Here is a 20,935-nt window from a genome sequence, read left to right on the forward strand (position 1 = left end):
TGCTCATGCTCGTCCTTGAGCACTCGATGGCAGAGTGATCCGAGGCTCAGGCTTGCTTGTCTTCTCTGTGCTCACTCCCTCGGTGACCACAGACCGTCACTGTGTTTTCATGGCCACTTCCAGCTCAGACTTCTCTTCCAACCACCAAATGCCTATTTACAACTGCCTACATGACATCTCTACTTGGATCCCTAACAGAATCACAAACTTAAAACGCCTACAGTGAGCTCCCCATCTGCCCCTCTAAACCAAGTTCCACCCACAGCCTTCCCCCCATCTAGTTGCCCAGGCCAAGAGCCTTCTAGTCAACTCAACTCCTCCCCTTTGTCCACACATGCCTTATCCAATCTGTCAGCAAATCCTACTGGTTCTACCTTTGAAATACATCCAAGGCCCAACTGCTTCTCACCACCTCCAGTTTTCCTGCTCCAATCCCAGCCTCCGCTGCCGCTCACCTGGTTCCCTGAACAGCGTGCCGACAATCTCCTGGTTGTCCTCTACTCTCCCCCACCCTCCAACCCCCACCACCAGTGTCTATTCCCAACACACTAGCCTTTCAAACCTCAGCCGAATCTCAGGGCTCAACACTGAGGGAGGGACAGCTGGCCTCCGGAGCCGACAGCCAGCACCGCCTTACCCTAGCGACTCTTTGTTTGGACAAACAGCCCCAGAACCTCACAGTTCAATCTATGTCGATTGTTCTCAGCTGCCCTGACGCTAAATAACCTATCTTTATTCACCAAATGGGGGGTTTCAGATGGGTCTCCGGGCAACCTTCTTTTCTGTCTACTGCCTCCCCACACCCCATTAACCCTGAAAATAATCTCCATACATATTTCAGCAATTCAACTCCTCCAAAACTTTGCTTTGCTTTCCTAGAATTCTGATTGTAAAACACCTCCATCCCAAGTTCTGCCTTAAGAATGCAACACCCCAAAACAAATCAAGAACCAAGAACCTGATCCATCCTGCAGGGGCTCAAGTGGACCAGGGCACTCAGGTACATCAAGGGCCCCGGATCTCAGAGGAACACCATTAAGTCGATGCTGTACAAAGCCAGGCTTACTCGTGTGGCCTCACCAGTTGTCCAGAATTGGGGGAAACAATTATAGAAACACTGGTTATAAGGTATTTTTCCTGGGTTTACATATTTTCAAACGGGGGGGAGGGGAGGGGAGGGCCAAACTAGAAGCAGCAGATTATATCTCGGTGTTCAAAGTTCCAGTGAGCCAAGAACGGGCTCTCAGTTCCCTGTCAGGCCTTCGTTCCACTGCACATCCCATTAAGAAGAAAAATTTTGTGTAACTTCTGCTAAATATGAAACTGTCTTGGGCTCTACCATGACGAACGATTTTTAATAGCTAATGCTGATGAAAAGTTATACTTGATATTCTCCCTCTTGTTTGGATCCACTAAGAAAAGAGAACTGATTTTGTGGCAAGCATTAAACACTACTTCATCCAGCATTTAGTGAAAACTACCCATGGGTCAAGCAGAAAACATGCAGAAACGAAATAACAAAATCTTTGCTCTTAAAGATGCAGAAACAGACTTGTACCCAATAAATATAGCCCACTGTTACAGGAAGAAACATTGAAATGTGCAGGGAGGCTGGGGAGGAGACAAGGGATGTAAACAGCTGGGCATGGCCTTCTCCAAAAGACAGCAGAGTCACACCTGGCACAGCACACAGAACAGGTGCCTCTCATAGCCAAGAAAGGGTAGAAGGAATCAGAAAAAAGGAGCAAGACTTCCAGGCCTTACTTGGAAACTGAAACTTCGTGACACAATTTCCCTTCCCTTCCCTAATACCTAATCCTGGCAGAAACAAAAGTGGGTTTGGGGGAGAAAGGAGAACAAAGGAGGAAAGTGAACTGACCCCCAGAAGGAAATGGAAAAACAATCCAGGGTCCTGCCCCTTGGACATCTAAGACAAACACACTTGCCAAAGTCAAATTCAACGTAATTATAATGATTCTGAATTCTGAATCCATGAAGTCTAAGTTTATGGGGCTTTTACACCAAAGCGATGTATTGCTAAAATCTTACCAATGCTAATACCACAAGACAGATTGATGAATCTTCTATCAACGATCTGTCCTCGATTTACCACTAGGCCTACCAGAAAGAGCAGTCTTTGGAAATAAGACAAACTGGAATAGAATCTCAATTCTATAACCTCCCAACTGTGGAGTGCAGCACAAGTGCCAAGGTTACAAATTAACAAATCACAAATAACCCAATCTCTGGAGCTTAGTTTTCCTCTCATTAAAGTGGGGGAACTGCCACCGAATAGCAATTGCTAACATTTGTGAATGCTGAGCACATTTCACATTTCTTATGGCATCTTCACCACAACCCTGGGAGAGCGGTCCCATCACCAGCACCCTTTGTCAGAGGAAAGAGCTAGGTTTAAGTAGTCAGTGAAGAGGGGCGCCTGGGTGGCACAGCGGTTAAGCGTCTGCCTTCGGCTCAGGGCGTGATCCCGGCGTTATGGGATCGAGCCCCACGTCAGGCTCCTCCGCTATGAGCCTGCTTCTTCCTCTCCCAGTCCCCCTGCTTGTGTTCCCTCTCTCCCTGGCTGTCTCTATCTCTGTCAAATAAATAAATAAGATCTTAAAAAAAAAAAAAAAGTAGTCAATGAAGAGTTCGCATGGAGAGAAAGCTAGGTTTCGGTAGTTAGAGAAGAGTTAGTAAGTAAGCAGCCAAGCCAACATCTGAATCCAGAGCCCATAAGAATAAAACACGAGTAAAAAGCACAGGCTCCAAAGCCAGACTGAGTCTGAATCCCAGCTTTGCTTTTTACTAACTTAGTAACCTTTAACCTCTGTTTCAGTTATGCAAATGTGAAACGGGCAAAGTGTAGCCTCATTCAGGGGATTACTGCCAGAGACTCACCTAGGAGCTGGATGGCCCAGTGCTGACCCTGTTGGGCCACTCTTCTAGGGCACATGCTGCTACTGTCACAACTATCAGGGACAGGACTGTCATCCTGCCTGCCTCTCTCCACACATAAAAGGCACTAAACAACTAATATTTCTTCCCTCACCTACTCTGCAAAATCAACTAGCTTTTATTTGTTTCTAGTATATGTCAAAGAAACCTTAAGACAGATGAAAGAAAAATCAAAACAAAAGGAAAAACCAAAACACAAATGTAGCAAGAGAATTATACTCACAGTTCTGAAGGCCACGATACCTCTGTGAAGAAATCAAACGTGGGTTTAAAGGAAATGCTCCCGGTTTCTCTTTCCTCTTTCCATAGTCCTCAGAGAACCTGACAAGGAGAGACAACATGCGCATTAAAACCCCCTTCCTTTCACTTCTTGAAGCTCTACTGAACTCACCCCTCAGCCAGTTCCATCACCTCCCACACAAGCCTACTGGGCAACGCCTGGGATGAGGGGTGAGAAGAGGGCACCATGTCCCTGTCTTCAAACCTATTTCTACTTAAGAAACACACAGGAAGGAGTGCCTGGGTGGCTCAGTCGTTAAGCGTGTGCCTTCGGCTCAGGGCGTGATCCCAGAGTCCTGGGATCGAGCCCCACATCAGGCTCCTACGCTGGGAGCCTGCTTCTTCCTCTCCCACTCCCCCTGCCTGTGTCTCCTCTCTCACTGGTATCTCTCTCTGTCAAATAAATAAATAAAATCTTAAAAAAAAAAAAAAAAAAAAGAAAAGAAATACATGTCAAGCAACTGGAAACTATTCAAACATATCAAAAATCATAAATTAACAGGGTGTGGTTGGCTAATAAGTGCATGATACAATGACAGAGTATAGACATCTGTTCCACTGCCTTCCATCAAAACTATACTACAGAGATATTTTTTAAAAATGTTCTAAACAGGGGCGCCTGGGTGGCTCAGTCTGTTAAGCATCTGCCTTCAGCTCAGGTCATGATCCCAGGGTCCAGGGATGGAGCCCCAGGTCAGGCTCCCTGCTCAACAGGGAGTCTGCTACTCCCTCTCCCTCTGCCCCTCCCCGTTTGTGCTCTCTGCTCTCTCTCCTGTGCAAACACTCACTCCCTCAAATAAGTAAATAAATAAAATCTTTTTAAAAAATGTTTGAAACAGCACAGGGAGAACTGAAAGGAGAAAAAAGCCAAGATTTTTGAAGTACTGAGGAAATCTTCTAACATGGAAGATTGAGACCCAAACAAAAAAGTAAAAAGAAGAAACCTGGAGGAGACAGAAACTATAACAGACTGAAGTAGAGTAAAGGAGGCAGCAGGCCCAAGAAAGCCAGGTCCTAATTCAGCAGTGGAACACACGGGAACCACTTCCACTTGCACAGCAGTGTCCTAGAAGACCAGAAGTGGCAGCAGCAGTGTAGACAGAACGGGGGTAAAAAAGGCATAGCCCCAAATACAGAGGAGCCGGGGAAGGCCATGGAAGCTGAAACCAGAACCTCAACCTCAAGCCAGGCACAACGTGATGCCCCCTCACTCTGAAAGAAGATGGGAGGGGGCATTCCCCGGAAAAGTAGAGGCGTCTATGGACTGAAGTCACCCTGCCCAGCTGCACTGAACAGAGCTGGACTTAATGACCGTATATACAGTGAACAGTGAATTCTCCAGCTCTCCTACAACAGACCACACACGCACACCGCTGGCTTCCAGATTCTGAAGTCAGAATTGTGCCGGAAAGAGACTGGAGAATATTTCTGGGGAATCTGATCAGCTCCAAAAGACAGATCTAAAGATACTAACCCTGGGGACCCCCAACACATGGCCCACCCAGAATACCCTGATGTAAAAGTCAAAGGGCCCCACCACGTCAGACAGGAGAAGGAAGGAAACAACCTAAAAGAAACAGAGACTATACAAACTATCAATAATATAGAGGTAAGACAACACTGCAATCAAGAAAGAAAAACAGGATGTTCTTCTAGAAAAATAGAAAAAGAGCCCTTGGAAATCTAAAGAACCTTTCTGAAATCAGAAATAATAAACTAAAGAAAAGGTTAAGTCAAACTGAAGTCATCTCCCTGAATAGAGAATAAAAAGACCCCCCCCAAAAAAAAGGCAGAAAAGGAGGAGCAAAGGAAGGAAGAAGAAGAAGAAGAAAAAGGTATTAAGATAATTACAACCTTTGCCCAGGACAGCCAAGTTCTGGATAATAAGACTTCCAGAAAAACAAAATAAGGAAAAGCAAGGGAGAAAACCTCAGCACAGTAATGCCAAAGAGTATTCCCAGAACTGAAAACTCCCAGGTACCAGAATGAAGGGACCCGCTGAATATGCAGCACAGTGGATGAAAACCGACCACACAAGGTACACCATCACGATATTTCAAAAGACTTGGACAAATTGTAAAACTCCTACAAGCTTCTAAAGATGGGAGGGGGGAAAAGTTACATACGAAGGAAAATGAGAATAGCTTCTGAATTCTAAAACAGTAACATGAAAACAAGAAGGCAATGGAGCAATCTTTGAATTTATGAACAAAAATGAATTCCAATACAGAACTCTGTACCCAGCGAAACCATCAATCAAGTTTCAATCATGCATGGTCCCAAAAGGTTTGCCTCCTAAGCATCCTATGTCAGAAAGCCCCTGGAGAAAGTCTTCCACCAAAACACGAGCATCAACAAAAAATGAGCAAGGCGTGAGCTTCCATTAGAAGGGATAAGGGAATCCCCAGGACGACGATGAAGGGAGATTCCAGAATGGTGGCTGTGCACCAGGAGAGAGGGAAACAAGTCCAAGCCGGAGCAGTGTTGCTCAAGAGGAGGGAATGCTGAAGGCTGTCTTCAACTTGTCCAAAAACACTGTACTATCTTTTTAAAGTAATTAACGCCACCAAAAGGAAGAAGTCAGTGAAGAAAGACAAAGACAAGAGTTGCCACAAACATAAAATCCAACTCTGGACAAAAGCCAAACGATGAGAACAAAGGAACATCCAGGGACAACACAATAAAAGACCGAAGGAGCAAGCAGCTCGGAAAAGAACAGAACAGAGATCTCCAGGAAACTGTCTCCCAGAAATCAAATGTGAAGAAGAGATGAGTCTGTATGACCATGAAGAAAAATTACTAAGAGGCTACTGGATGGTATGGGGAAAATAGGTCTGGGGTAGGGGGTAAATTACAATAGGTATAAAAAGGGTTAAGAATGTGGGGGACTGATGGGGCACCTGGGTGGCACAGTGGTTAAGTGTCTGCCTTCAGCTCAGGGCGTGATCCCGGCGTTATGGGATCGAGCCCCACATCAGGCTCCTCCGCTGGGAGCCTGCTTCTTCCTCTCCCACTCCCCCTGCTTGTGTTCCCTCTCTCGCTGGCTGTCTCTATCTCTGTCGAATAAATAAATAAAATCTTTAAAAAAGAAAAAAAAGTGGGGGACTGAAGAAAGATAAGTACCCATCATAATGCCCTGGGCGCACCTCTATCACAGGACTTACCCACTGTACCATCATCACTGACTGACTTCTCTGTCTCCCTCCCTCGGCTGCAAAGACCTTTTGGAGAGGATCATTTCTCATCCAGTTATCACCCTGCAGAGTCCAGTACAACGCCTGCTACAAGAGTATACACAAAAGTAAAGGGTTTTTGTATTTTTTTGCATTTATTAGGGTACTATCTACTACATATACCTGCTATCCTCCGGAGAACTAGAATTCAAAGACATATGGACCTTGCTTGCCTTTAAATTTAAAGAGTTTCAACTTTTTTTCACACCTGAGAAAACAAATATTTCTCCTATATCCTCACTCTCCCCAAAAGATGAAAAGTTCACCAGGGGCTTACAGAACTTTAATAGTCCGGCTATCACTAATGGATATGGAACCCAAGACCTGATGACACTTGGTTGACATTGTACGCATTGTGTAATATGAAAAGAGTGCCGGCTTGGGTATCAGGACACCTGGTTTCTAGTACTTTAGAATTACTCCTTTTGAAGAAGAGGAAATCCCAACTCCTTGATATGACCTGTCGGTCCCTGAATGATCAAGCGCAGTCTGACTGTCATGCTATCTCCCGTGAATCCTACAAACCAGCAACATTAAGCCATTTTCGGTGTACAGAACAACCTGTGCCCTCCTCGACACCTCCTCCACCTGGACCTTCTTCCCCGGGATGACCTGGACACATGTGCGGTGGGAGCCGTGCCCTTCCCCCAGGTGAGACACCTCTCTCCTGTCCCCCTCAGCACGCCTTCACATGACACCAGTATCTGTGGAGTCGCTGACAAATGCCATGCACGGCCCCAGGACACAAGGCAATAGACGAGAGAGACGCAGGACTCTCCGGTGGTGGAGCTTCCCGTGCAACAAACTAGAGCGGATGTTAAATCTGGCCTGTCAGTGTCTTCCTCCACCCAAGCAGCAAGATTCTGGGGACAACGACAGCCTAAGTTCCGCAGCCTCAGCACCGCCATCCCAGACAAATATTTAAAGCACTATTAAATAAAACCAAAGTGAAGGTCAAAAAGCCCCAGTGCCTGCAGCAGGTGAGTACCATTTGCTCTTTAAAAGCCCTCTTTTTCTACTGTCGTTGTTTGTTTGTTTGTTTATTGCCTCTTGTCTGTTAGGAGTATAAACCTGAAAATGTCATTCAGGGAAATCTTGCGAGTCCGCTGGAACTGGCTTTATTCTCCTTACTAACCGCAAACACAAGACAGCCCAGTTACTCCCCACGTCTGGTTTCTGTTCGCCACTCTATAACCAACAGCGCGCACTGGACCGAACACCTAAAACACACGATCAGAACACATGCACTTGATGCGTGAATGAACTAATGATGAATAAATGAGCGTATACACTGGCTTTGAGGGCCTTATAATTGCTCCTCACTTTAGTTTCTATTTTAAGGAGAATTCAAGCAGATAGCAACACCGCATTTATCAACACTGGACCTGCTGGATGTCTGCCATTGGAACTGCGGGCAGCTTAGGGCCACGTCCAGCATGGAACTACTAAAATACAAGCATAACAATTTGAACTAGTTCAACTAGGGCAGAAAACTAGGTATTTCCCCAATCCTATAATTAAAATGCTTAAATTCTTTTGCTCCAAAGAAAAATTAAACTTGGCTCATTATACAATGAAATAAATTGCCAGCTCCTTGAAGGTATTTGTAAGATGGACAATCTCTACGTTTCTGGCGTAAGTGGGGACATTTATACGTACACGGGGTCCTCAGGCTACTCTGAACTCTCTTCCCCCTAACATGCAAATGAGAATTTCCCACCAGTCACAACACACTCTGAATCTATGCTTCCTGAACAGGTAACATACTCCACACGATCACTTTGCTTCTAATGGTCTCGTTTCAGTGCACAGTCCAACCTGGACAGTCCCTGACACCCACCTCTCACTCACCCGGACAACAGTGACAACCTGCCATCTGCGGAGGGTGTGGTGTCATAGCAATCTCTCCCAAGTGCTTTACAAGCACCAGCTCTGGAATCCTCACAGCCCTAACTGATTACTACTCTTGTTCCATTTTGCATGTGAGAAAACAAAGTCCAAAAAAACTTAAGACATTTTCCAAGGTCACACAGCAGACAAGGGAGAGAGAGATCAGGCATTCAAACACCAGCTTACCTTAGAATCACGATGCTATTCTGGCTTCCCAAGTTACCCAGATATTATTACTGTTAAAACAATGGACATGATTTGGGCTTTCCAAAGCAAACATGACAGAAAGATTCTTTCTGAAGCTGAGTAACAGTCAACATGACACACTGCCATATTAGAAGATCTCTGGCTTGAATTAACCATGCAGGCTGAGCCCCTGGCAGGAAATGGTCCGCTTGATGCTAACTGCCAAATAAAGCCCCAAACCACTGTTTCTCAATGCACAACATTCTAACCATTTAAATTATCTGTGAAGGTCTCTAATGTCCAAAATATATAACCACTTCACACAGGTGTCCCTTCCTCTAAGCTCAGTGTACCAAAGGTTTCTGCACTCAGGCAAGCCGTAGTAACCTGTACTCTGAAGAACACAGGTCAGAAGAAACTTTCTGAAAAACCAAAAATGTATAAAGAATGCAAACATGATTATTAAAGTTATCTGGGCAAACAAAAGCTTCTTTACGCTTCAAAATAATTTTCTAGTCAAACACATTCTAATACTAGACAGTGGAGCAGCTCATAGGTCATAGGTCACTGCATCCCATTCATCTGTGTGCCAGCGCATGGTACAGGGTCTGCGGTCCAACCGGTAGTAAGCTACTGATGATGTGAATACATTAGGGAAATGAAGAGGCAATATTACTAATTGCTGAAAAACCGGTATTAGGAACAACAACAACAACAATAAATCGCCCGTTCTACATGCAGAGTACACGGTGAATACCAACTGCTTGCACTTCTTAGATACGCTGGTCAAACTCATCAGGGAATAAGATTAGCTTTTAAATCCCCACAACAGAAATAACTACATCACTGGGAACTGTATTTGCTGAACCTCAGGCTGATTCTTCTCTAACTAGCCATGTACTAAGAACTATGTTCTGTCACATTTGTCAAAGAGTTATGATAATCTCCACTTAACAGATAAGAAAACAGATTTAGAGCTTAAGGAACCTGGTCAACATGCAGGGAATAAGAATCGAATCTGAGGTTCAAAGCAAGACCTATCCAACACCCATCCTCTTAACCACCATTCTGTTCTACACTGTAAATAATATCCATAGAAAATTCCACTGCGCAAAGGCTCATTAAAAATACGAAAGAAACACTATTCTACTCAAATTAATTAATAGGCACAGTTAACATATTCAAGACAAGACAACGCTTCAATTGTACACAAATGAACGAATGGGCTACTAAGGTATACCTAAGGGTCATTCTGTCTACCTGAGAGAGGCACCAAAGGAAGGACCCATGAACCAAATGCGTGCAGTACTTAGCAGGAAATCTCCTGCAAGGCCTGGGAGTGGTAAGTGATCAAGAGACACAGTCGTGCGGGCATCACTGGCCTCGGTGGAACTGGAGATCACTACCTGGACAAATGGAAGCAGTTTGCAAAGCGAAGGGTCCCAGATCTAGGTAAGGAAGACGAAGCACATTCCCTCCTGCCTCTCCTAGAAAGAGCAACTAGGAAGGCTGGAAAGAGTAACTGCAGAAGCTCTCTGACCACTCTGAAAAGTAAACTGGAGCAGGGGGATTAGGAAGCAAGACTGGATTTAAACCACGACCAAAATCAGCAGATTTCAATACAATGGAAAGTCTCCTTGCATGATATCCTAAATGGGGAGGGCACACCCCAAACTTATTCAGCATAGGAAGAACCAGAAAAGCGTCAATTCCCGTGGGAGGAGACAATCAACACAAGCCAATATCAAGAAGGGAACAAATATGACAATCAGCCCAGAGGGACTTTAAAACAACTACTGTACAAATAATTCCACAAACAAGCATACACACAACATACTCGATATCGCAAATTCTTCTTTTCCTTTTCTCTCTTAAACCCACTGGCTCTGGCCCCCACCACTCCACGAACTTCTCCCTCTAAGACTACCAACGACCTCTGCACTGCTCAATCCAATCATTAGAGCCCAGGGCTCGTCCTTTCGACAACTGACAAGAGCTGATCTCCCACTCATGTTCTCGTGATTTTCTTCTTACCCCACCGATGGCTCCCTCCTTCCAGAGTCGCCCAGGGCTCTGTCCTTTCTCCTCTCAGCTATGCTTACCTCCCAGGCAAGCTCATTCAAATGCTGCTTCTATGCTAACAAAGCTAAAACTTGTCCCTCCGGCTCAGCCCGACTGCCTGGCCTTGCGCTGGACTGACCGCTGTTCACTCTGCACCGCAGCCCCACCGCGGCCTGCTCCTGCGCATCACCGAGACGGCAGAGCTACTTCTCCCAAAACCCCTTCCTGCTACAGCTCAGGGCGGCGGGCAGTGAACGCTAATAAGAGGCAACGTGGGCAAAATGAAGAGAAACATCATTCTCTTCAACTCTGCCAGCCCTCCCAGAGGTAGGGATGGATTCTAATTCCCCGTACGACTAATTGTCGAGAATGGCCCGGGTTTTCCTGACCAAACCCTGGCAGGTGTACTCTCTGCCGGGCCTGCTTGTAGGCTCCTTGGGGAAGTGGAGCATCACCGAAGAGAACTCAGTGAAACGTCCGACACCTCCAAGCCCAGGTGCTGACTGGCCCGCCCCCTCCACAAACCTTCCTACACACAGCCTTCTCCGTTCACGACAACGTCCGCCTTCCAGCTGCTGAGGCGAGAAACAACGGACGTCATCCCTGCCGCCTGTCTTCCTCCCACATTCCCCATCCGGTCTTGTCAGCAAGTAATGTTGGTTCTTCCCACAAAAGAGGCCCAGACGCTGTCCCCTCGCCATCATGCTCACCAACACCATCGTGACCGGAGCCACCATCCCTCACCGAAATGACTACAGCACTCCGGAACAGGCCTCCCCGCTCCCAGCCCTGCCACCCTAGCATACACGCTCACCACGGCAGACCGATTCCAAGCCTAGATCAGACGGCATCGCTTCTCTGCTCCAAACCCTAAATGGTCCCTCATCTTACATGGATGACAACAGAGAGTCAGTGAAGGAACGAGGCGAAGGACTGAGCCAACAGGTGTTCCCCACACTGCTAGGCTGTTTGTTCAAGGGGTCAATGGGACTGAAGAAGGGGCCTCTGAGGGCAGTCAGTGTGGAACTGCTGGTGAGAACACTTTTAAAGATATTAAGAAAACCCTGATTTAATACAACCTGGAGTAGAATCTGCTAAGACACATTATAACTGATGACAGTAAAAATATCTGCAGAGCAGAAAAAGGGTTAGCTGGAAAATTTACAATGATGAAAATATAAGTTGCTTAAAGCATTTAAACTATGGTTATTCAGTCTATCATTCATGAGCAGGAGCTTTGTGGAAAGTATTCGAACCCATCATGTGTTACTGAGCCAGTAGTACCAACGGCAACCTCATGAAATAGCCTGACTTGTCCTACCACACTGCAGTTCAATGGTTTGTGCAAGGCTCTGTTGTGACTTTTCAACCGCAGAGCCAAGACTGAAATCTACTTGAAAAAGACCCCCCCCTTTACTCATCACTATTACCAAACACTCAATTGCTTCGGAAATTAGCTTTTGCTCCTACATGTTAACATTTCTTCATGAGCTCAGCCTAAATTGACAAGGCACAGCAGCGCTCATATGAGGGACTTCGGGCAGTGAAGGCATTTCAGTGGCTGCAAGCATCTTACTCACAAGCAACGTCCGACGCGGCCACACGGCTCCCCCGCCGCCACAAGTTAGAGCAGCGCCTGCTGACTCACTCGGAGGAGCGTGCAACTCCTGACCTCAGGGTGGAGTTCACGCCCCACGCTGGGCATAGCGGCTAATTAAAAATGAAAAAAATTAAAAGTTAAAGAGAGAAGTGGATTTATGTCCCCACACAAACGTGTAGCAGATGTGTTTTGAGCTCAAACTACAGTTCCAGCGGCATTTCTCAAACCTCAATGCAAGTACAATGAAAATTCACGTATCTCAAACCCACTTCACCGAGCAACTGAGGCACTTCCATCAGACCATCCATCGGAGAGAGGAATCTGCGCTGTAATGACGTGCGGAAAGGCAAACATCAAAAAGAATCTAGTGGAATTCTATCGATGTCTGCCAAACGATGAATACACTAAACTGAAATGATATGCTCCCGAACTGGTATCAGTGTGCAAGAGCACCTACGAGTATGCAGACACTGTCAGAGATGACATCTGTAACCTTCCATGCATATCAGCCCCGAGACTGAACATTTGTCATTGGTTGTGATGATACGGAACACTACCTGTGAGCTCCAATTACAAAACATGTTATCCAACCCTCCCCCGAAAAAAAATTCCATTCTTATTAGACCTGTATTAAAATATATATACATACTCAACTATTATTTGAAATTCTGTCAATAAAAATTTTATAGATATTAGTGTTCTCTCCTGTTATGTAAGTACTTACATAATATCCTTCATTTTGCCTCTTAGTCTGCAAAACCTAAAATATCTACCATCTGCCCCTTCACAAAGAAGCCTGCCGATCCGTTTCAGTCATCTTCCCCAGATCTTCTGAACCCAGGTACAGCTAAGGCACATACCACATATCTTTAACTTCTCAGCTGTTTTTTTCTTTTTAACTTAAGTCTGTCATTTTACCTTTATTCCTTATAAATTTTACCTTGTTGATTTTAGCACTTCATTACAACCTGTCGAAGTATTTTCAAATCCTGATTCTAAAAATGAACGGTCTCCCAGCATTAACTCCTGTTCTTTACTCAAATTCTTGATGAAAACATTACGACAGGTGTCAAGTATGACACACTTCTGGAGACATCTTCACTTGGGTGCAGAAATTCTGGTATTGTAGTTTTGTGGCAAATTACACTACATGTGGTTGCAATGTATCTTCTACCTACAAGCAGTAATTTCTTTTCTTTTTTTTTGGAAGATTTTATTTATTTATGTGACAGAGAGAACACAGCAGGCGAGTGGGAGAGGAAGAAGCAGGCTCCCAGCGGAGGAGCCCGATGTGGCACTCGATCCCGGAATGCCGGGATCACACCCTGAGCCGGAGGCAGACGCTTAAGGACTGCGCTACCCAGGCGCCCCAAAAGCAGTAATTTCTTGAACTCCCTAGTAATGACAGGAATAACAATTTACTTTCTAGGCTGTATGCAGGAAAGGATTAAGCTTGCCCCAGGGAAGATTTGGCCATTGCCCAGCTCCTGGGAAGTCACCTCTGAGCCTTTGGAATCCCCTGCCTGATAAGGCGGTCTTTGTTTAGCTGGGGGCCTTCGGCCACACCAGACAGTCCATGCTAACAATTTGATTTCTGGTGGAGCCTTGCGCCACACACGACACCAGTTTGATCTCCAGAGGGACTGGAGACTAAACTCAGCCATGTAGGCAGTGCCTATGGGACAACCCCCAATACATATCCTGGACACCAAGGCTCAGGTGAGCTTCCCTGGTTGGCAGCATCGGTGCTGGGAGAAGTCAGCACACCTGCACTGCGAGAGGACAACTAGAAGCTCATGCTTGGTCTTCCCTGGACTTCGCCCGGTGTGCCTTTCCTTCACTGACTTCTGTCCGCATCCTTGCCCTGTAATAAACCATAACCATGAGGATAATGGCTTCTCGCAGTTCTCTAAGTCCTTCTAGTGAACCACGGAACCTGCAGGTAGTCTTGGGGGCCTCCCAAACTCTAGGTCCTGATGATTTACAACGTCCTTACAGCAACACTACAGCAGTGTTCTTTCAGCACGAGGAGATGCTAGTTTAAAATGCAGGTGACAGGGGCGCCTGGGTGGCACAGAGGTTAAGCGTCTGCCTTCTGCTCAGGGCGTGATCCCAGCATTATGGGATCAAGCCCCACATCAGGCTCCTCTGCTGGGAGTCTGCTACTTCCTCTCCCACTCCCCCTGCTTGTGTTCCCTCTCTCGCTGGCTGTCTCTGTCTCTGTCGAATAAATAAATAAAATCTTTAAAAAACAAATAAACTAAAATAAAATAAAAAATAAATAAAATGCAGGTGACAGGCGTCCACATCAGCAATGATCATCCAACATCTCTGTGGGATAACACCAGGCATTTGCATTAAAAAAAATTTTTTTTTTGAGAAAGAAAAAGCCAGATCACGAGGCGGTGGGGCAGGAAAGGAGACTCCACACTGAGCACAGAGCCTGACACAGGGCTGGATCTTATGACCCTGAGATCATGACCTAAGCCCAAAACAAGAGTAGGACGCTTAACTGACTAAGGCACCAGGCCCCCCTGCCTGCATCTCTCATATACTCTCCTTGGTGATTCTTACATACACTACTTTCAGGACCACTGACGTACCCAAAAGCTTCCTGAGGCAGTGACCGTCTTTTTTTTTTTTTTTAATTTACTTACTTACTTACTCACTTATATAATCTCTACACACAACGTGGGGCTCAAACTCACAACCCCAAGATTAAGAACCACATGCTCCACCCACTGGGCCAGCTAGGCACCCCAGGACTGTCTTCTTTTTAATGAATCCCCATCAGGACAAGATGCTCAAGAGTCAAGAGTGACTCAGGACAATGCTCTAAATCTGGTAGAGAAGTGAGAACAACTGGCATTATTAGTCTTCTAAAACTTAGACTATATACACGTGTGAGATTTGTTTTGTCATTCCTCAAATATCCAAGACAATGTAGAAATAAATGACTGAATGCAAACCACAAGTTACTTGGATACAGTGTGAACAACGGATTCAACGGTGTCCATTTCTCACCCATTTTTCAATTACATCCATTTTTTTCAATCTCCTGACAGTTAATAGGAAACCTGAGTTTTAGAAGCTGTCTTCATACCCTTCTCATCTACTAAAAAGATCACCCGTGAGCTAAAGGTCAAGACAGCTGAGAGAATCTTGAGAGTTCTCCTCTGTCAGTATCAAGGAGCCATTTACCCAAGGAGCCTTACCCTGTTATTTCTTCCTCTCTACAGTGGGAGCCCCGGACCAGCTGATCCCTAAATTTAGATCAACCTCTAAAACCCTAGACTACCTAAAACAATAAAAATAAAGGAGGCAAACACCCAGTGGAAAAGTTTAGAATTTCCAATGAAATAGTTGAAAGGGCAGACTCAAAGACGAAAATCAAACATCAACTCTTCACCAACCAAATCATCAACCGTCACCCGACAAAAATTAATTCATATGTAGACAACTTGCATTTAAACTAAGTTACTCCTGCTACCTCTTTTATCAAGTCAATTCCTTAGGACACAACTAATGTATTTTTCCCAAAGCAGAAAGCAAAGCTTTTTTTTGCCATGACACAGCCAAGGAGACGCCAAACTTTTTACCTACACTGGAATCACAATTATCCCCAGCCTGAAATCTTAAGGGTGATATTTTAAACAGCCTAGGGGTTTTCACTTCTAACGTCTACACCACCACTGAATTCCATCATTTCTTAGATCTTTGCCATTCATGACACTTGGCCCTTAATGGAGGTCACAGTCCTGTCAACAGGAAAAGGGAAACTTTCTCAGACATAAACCCATTTCCAAACGCTCCCCTCTAAGCCTCAACTTCTATAGGGCAGCCATATATCACCAAAAACAGCAAATCTCTGCACGGACTGCTATAATCTAGAGTCTGTAATTCCTAAATTACATATAACGCTAATGTCAAACACGAACCAATCCAGTTTAGACTCCAGGACACCACATTCATCTGCCTGGTGCGAACATAAACCACCAGCTGCCCAGTTCCTCCTGCATCTGTTCACGGAAGAGCTAACTGTAACAGGACGAGTTAGGTACTGTCTTACAACTATTAACTATCAACGCACTTCTGAGCGGACAGAAAAACTACACTCCTTTTTGGAACTAACACAGCCAACTAAAAGTGACACTGGTCCATCTCTCAGAGCCATGGGACTGTTAAGATATTCCTAATAGTTTATAAACTTTAGCTTCATCTCATGTACAACAGCATGTTGAAACATCCATGCCAACGAGAGTCCCAAACTCTCCTGGCTGGCCTTCTATGTACAAAAACCGGGCCTTGTTTTGTCTCTCGGAGGCCAGGGGAGACATCTGCACTGCTGGCTGGTAGACCTCGGTTGGTACAGTTGGGCTCAGGTGACAGCTTCATGTGCCTGTGTTTTATGTAGCGGTCTGGGATGTATGACACTTACAGTAACAGTCCTGTGATTTGGATGCTTAGCTTTCCCTTACAGCCTCACACCCGGGCAGAGTGTCAGACATCCACAGTCCAATAACAAGGAGTGCCCCCGCCTTGGGCTGGGCTCACTTTTGATAATGGGATGAAAGCCCAAGCATCCTACCCCAGGAAAACAGCTCATGTGCATACACACAATTCTGCGTACCGCTTCTGGGGTTCATGGACCTAGGAGACAGCATTTCCTCCTTAAGCAACAAACAGTCTGATCAGTAAGCACTTAAAAACAAAAAGATCTTCATGGACTTTTCACCAAGGGAGAAATCTGGGAGCCATCCTGGAATTGCTCTGGACGCCCCCTCTCTCAGCCCTGGCTCTTCATTTCCCAGGTCAGAGCCTGGAGACTGGCTGAGAAACAGGCTTCAAATCACCCTCTCTCCAGTTCCTCAGTCACGCCCTTAATTAAGGCCTTCTTCACTTGTGTGTACAACGTAATTGTAGAATTAAAAGGACACAGGCTGTTAGATTGGACCATCTGAACTTTGCCCATCACTTTACTAGCTGGGCGACAGACACCGGGCAGCCATTCCCTTAATGACAAAGGCTTGGCTCCTCTCCCTTCTGAAGCGCATGACTGCAACAGCTCCTTGACCGACCCTTGTACTAGTTAACCACCCGCTTGTCATAGGAATCTGCTCCCGTCAGAATCAACCACACGCTGCTCTGATCTTGTCAATAGTATCAACCCTACCTCCTTCTCGACCCAACCCTTTCTGTACTCCTAAACACTAGTAAAAACATCCAGTCTCACAGACCCCAGCCTCTCCCGCCTCTGCACCTTTAGAGCGGGCATGTCCTCCACGAGGCCCTGCCTGCTTCCCACCTTCCACTCTCTTTCTACAGATCCCTGCAGACAGCCAGACCTGAAGAGGTCACGGCATCTGGTCCACAGCCAGTTTCTGTATGGTTCTGGGCTAATCAAGGTTTTTACCCTTTTAAAGGTTGTTTAAAAAAAAAAAAAGGCAGCTATGTGACAGGCCCTATGTGGCCTACAAAGCCTGAAATGTTTACTATCTGACCTTTAACAGAGAAAGTTTGCTGACCTCTGAGCGTGACCGTGACGGGGACATGCCCTCCAGGTCCTCAGAGCACTCTGCTCTGGCACTATCACTGTAGGCATCACACTGCACGCTGACTGCCTCACTCCCCTCCTGTCTGTGCCCCCGGGGGCTGACACTACACCAGGCACAAGACAGGTATTTAATACTGTTGACGCCTCAACAACTGGGTCCACGTATACACAGATTTTTTTTGATACATGCCGCATAGTAAATGTAGTTTCTCATAATTTTCTCAACATCCTCTTTTCTCTAACTTACCTTTTTATAATACAGTATATGATACACATACAAAATATGTGCTAACTGCCGATTCTCAACTATGGGGAAGGGTCCGGCGGCCCGCACTGTTCAGGGGTCAACTGTCCTGGCACTTTACATGTGTACACCATCCCACATAGTAACTGCACGCAGAGCTTCAAAGATCACAGATACTAGAGTTTATATAGACAGTATCAGAAGTCACGTGACTAAAGGCAACGCACCAGTATTTGTACCTCAACCTCCTGTTTCCTAGTTAAGATGCTCTTTCTACTAAAAAGACCTGCGTCTCTACACAAACTATGATACCTAGACATCTTTGATTACTAATACCTGAGACTTTAGCTAAGGGTAAAATTTAATTTTTGACTCGCTATTTAATTTTGATAATTTTTAAATTACTGCTACTTTTTGTAAATTAAAGAAAAAAGAAAGAAACAGACACCCTAAGGAAGCACTAGGCAGGTATTTGTAAATTAAATATCAGTACTTAGTGGTTTTCTACTCAGTGCACCACAGCCTCCCATGATCCCACCTATACCGGTCTGAGAACCCACACCACCTTAGAGACAGGCTCCATGATACGCCTGTCAAAGAGGCTCAATCCTCTGTCTAGCTGTGCCTGCTCTAGGCGGACTTTGGAAAAAGTCAAGAGTCCGGCCAGCACTGTGTAAGAGAACGCTCCATGACGATGAAAATGTCCCATCTCTGCACTGTCCGAGGTGGTAGCCACTAGCCACACCTGCATACTGAGCACCCAAACTGGGGCTAGTGTGACTGTCAAACAGAACTTTTCATTTTATTTAATTTTAATTTAAAGAGCCACACACAGCTAGCAACGACTACAGGAGACACAGATCCAAGTCTAGACTCCAAACACTGCAGTGAAATAAAACACACTTTTCCCTGTATCCTTAACTACAGGCTATGTTATCTGGCCCAATCATTCCCCTGAAAAAGACTAAAAAAGATGGACAGAATACTTTAAAATCTTAAAATCAACCAGAAACTGACAAGACAATAAGGAAAGAACAGGCCAAAATTAAAGTGAAATCAGGAACCCAAAGAGATGAACAAGCACAGAAACCACCTCTGCCCTGCAGTCATTTGCCAATTCTGAAAATTTTCAACTTTCATTTTTACAACCATTCAGGGAAAGAGGAGTAAGAATCAAAAGCTGGGTCCCTTAGGGTGTTTAACCAAAAACACTACCTCCAGAAGCAGGGCCCTAAAGGCTACAGAGCTCAAGATAAAAGAAACCAGAGATGAGTCACCTCTCCAGTAAAATCACAGCACTGGGCGGTCCAAAATACCTCAAGCCTTAAACCTGCTTTAAACTGGTTGAAGCAAAAAAGAAAAAAAAAAAAAAAAAAAGCTCTCAGAAGGAGCTATATCTTCATTCTATGCCTCAATAGACTCCTACAAATAATCAGAACTAAGTTAAGAATCCTACAAATAATATCCTACACCATAAATAAAAATGAATCACAGACCTAAATGTAAACCTGAAACTTTTCTAGAGGGGGATGGAGGGAAATAAAGGAGAAAACCTTTGTGACCTAGGATTAGGCAACAACTTCTTAACTACGACACTGAAAAAGCACAGTCCAGGGGTACCTGGGAGACTCAGTCAGTTAAGTGTCTGCCTTGGGCTCAGGTCATGATCTCAGGGTGCTGGGATTGAGTCCCAAAGGCAGCAGGCTCCCTGCTCAGCGGGGAGTCCGCTGCTCCCTCTCCCTCGGCCCCTCCCCCATCCCGCTCTCTCTCCCTATCTCGAATAAATAAATAAAATCTTTAAAAGAGAGAGAGAGAATGCAAAAACAAACCATAGCATGAGAGAAAAGCACAGCACACATCTGACAAAGACTTGTATCCAGAATATATAAAGAACCCACCAATAAGAAAAAAAATTTAATAGGCAAAAGATTTGAACACCAAAAGATACACAGGTGGCAAAACCACAAAGAAAAACCATTACACACCTATCGGAATGGCTGAAAAGCTAAAAGACTAACCATACCAAATGTTGCCCCAACGATCCAGCGTGACTGGAACTCTCACACAAAGCTGGGAGGAATGTGAAATGGTTCAGCCATTCCAGGACAGAGTTTGACACTTTCTCAAAAAGCCAACATAGGCCTACCACAGGATCCAGCCATTACAGTGCTAGACCCAACCATTTCCAGGAAAAACAAAAGCCGATGGTCACATGAAGACTTGAGCAAAATTATTCAAAGGCTTTATTTGTAATAACTCAAACCAAGAAACGACTCTCCACACACTGATCACGTTCGACGTCATTCCAAGCAACAGCAGGAAGAAATTCCTTGCAAGTCAGCAAGGGATTCTAAAACAGATACAGATCTGCAAAGGGTCAAGGAGGGCCAAGGTATGCTTAAAAAGGAACCAAGTGGGAAGAGTTCCACAATAAGACCTGTTATAAAACTAAAATAATTGAAGCAACTTAAACTGGGCAGTACCAGTGGAATTCAAGAAAGTCCAAAACAGATGCACATACACACGGACCTTTCATTTCCAAAAAAAGGGGCACTGCAGAGCGCTGGGGGAAAGATGCTCTTTTCAATGAACGGTGTTCGGACAACTAGCCTGTCCACAGGTTAATGAAGCTGGATTCCTTCTTCAGATTATGCACCAAAACCAATTCTGAGAGAATTACAAAGTTAAAGGTTAAAAGCACAAGTATAAAAGCATTTAGAGAATAAATGAGGAACTAGTTCATGACCTCAGGGCAGGGAAACACACAAAAAGCTTACAAAGGAAAAGACTGACAAATGGCACTAATTAAACTTAAGAACTTCTATTCATAAAAAAAAAAAACACACACAAAAACCACTGAGTCAGTGAAACTGCATATGACAAAGTGGGAAGAGACAGCAGCAAAATACATAACCAACAAAGAATGTGTGTTC

General features: G+C 45.0%; 1 protein-coding gene across 2 annotated transcripts in view; it reads right to left on the reverse strand.

Moving 5' to 3' along the window:
* Positions 1-20,935, reverse strand: part of LOC125281931 (focal adhesion kinase 1-like) — a 143,206-nt gene that overhangs the window by 114,761 nt on the left and 7,510 nt on the right. For both annotated transcript variants that reach the window (XM_057312837.1, XM_057312838.1), the window contains exons 2-4: positions 12,185-12,314; positions 6,399-6,515; positions 3,179-3,276 (exon numbers count right to left, since the gene is read on the reverse strand). The gene's annotated coding sequence lies outside the window, so the exon portion shown is untranslated. The remainder of the gene's footprint in view (positions 1-3,178; positions 3,277-6,398; positions 6,516-12,184; positions 12,315-20,935) is intronic.

Source organism: Ursus arctos, unplaced genomic scaffold (genome assembly GCF_023065955.2).
Source record: "Ursus arctos isolate Adak ecotype North America unplaced genomic scaffold, UrsArc2.0 scaffold_16, whole genome shotgun sequence".
In the NCBI taxonomy this organism is placed as follows: Eukaryota; Metazoa; Chordata; class Mammalia; order Carnivora; family Ursidae; genus Ursus; species Ursus arctos.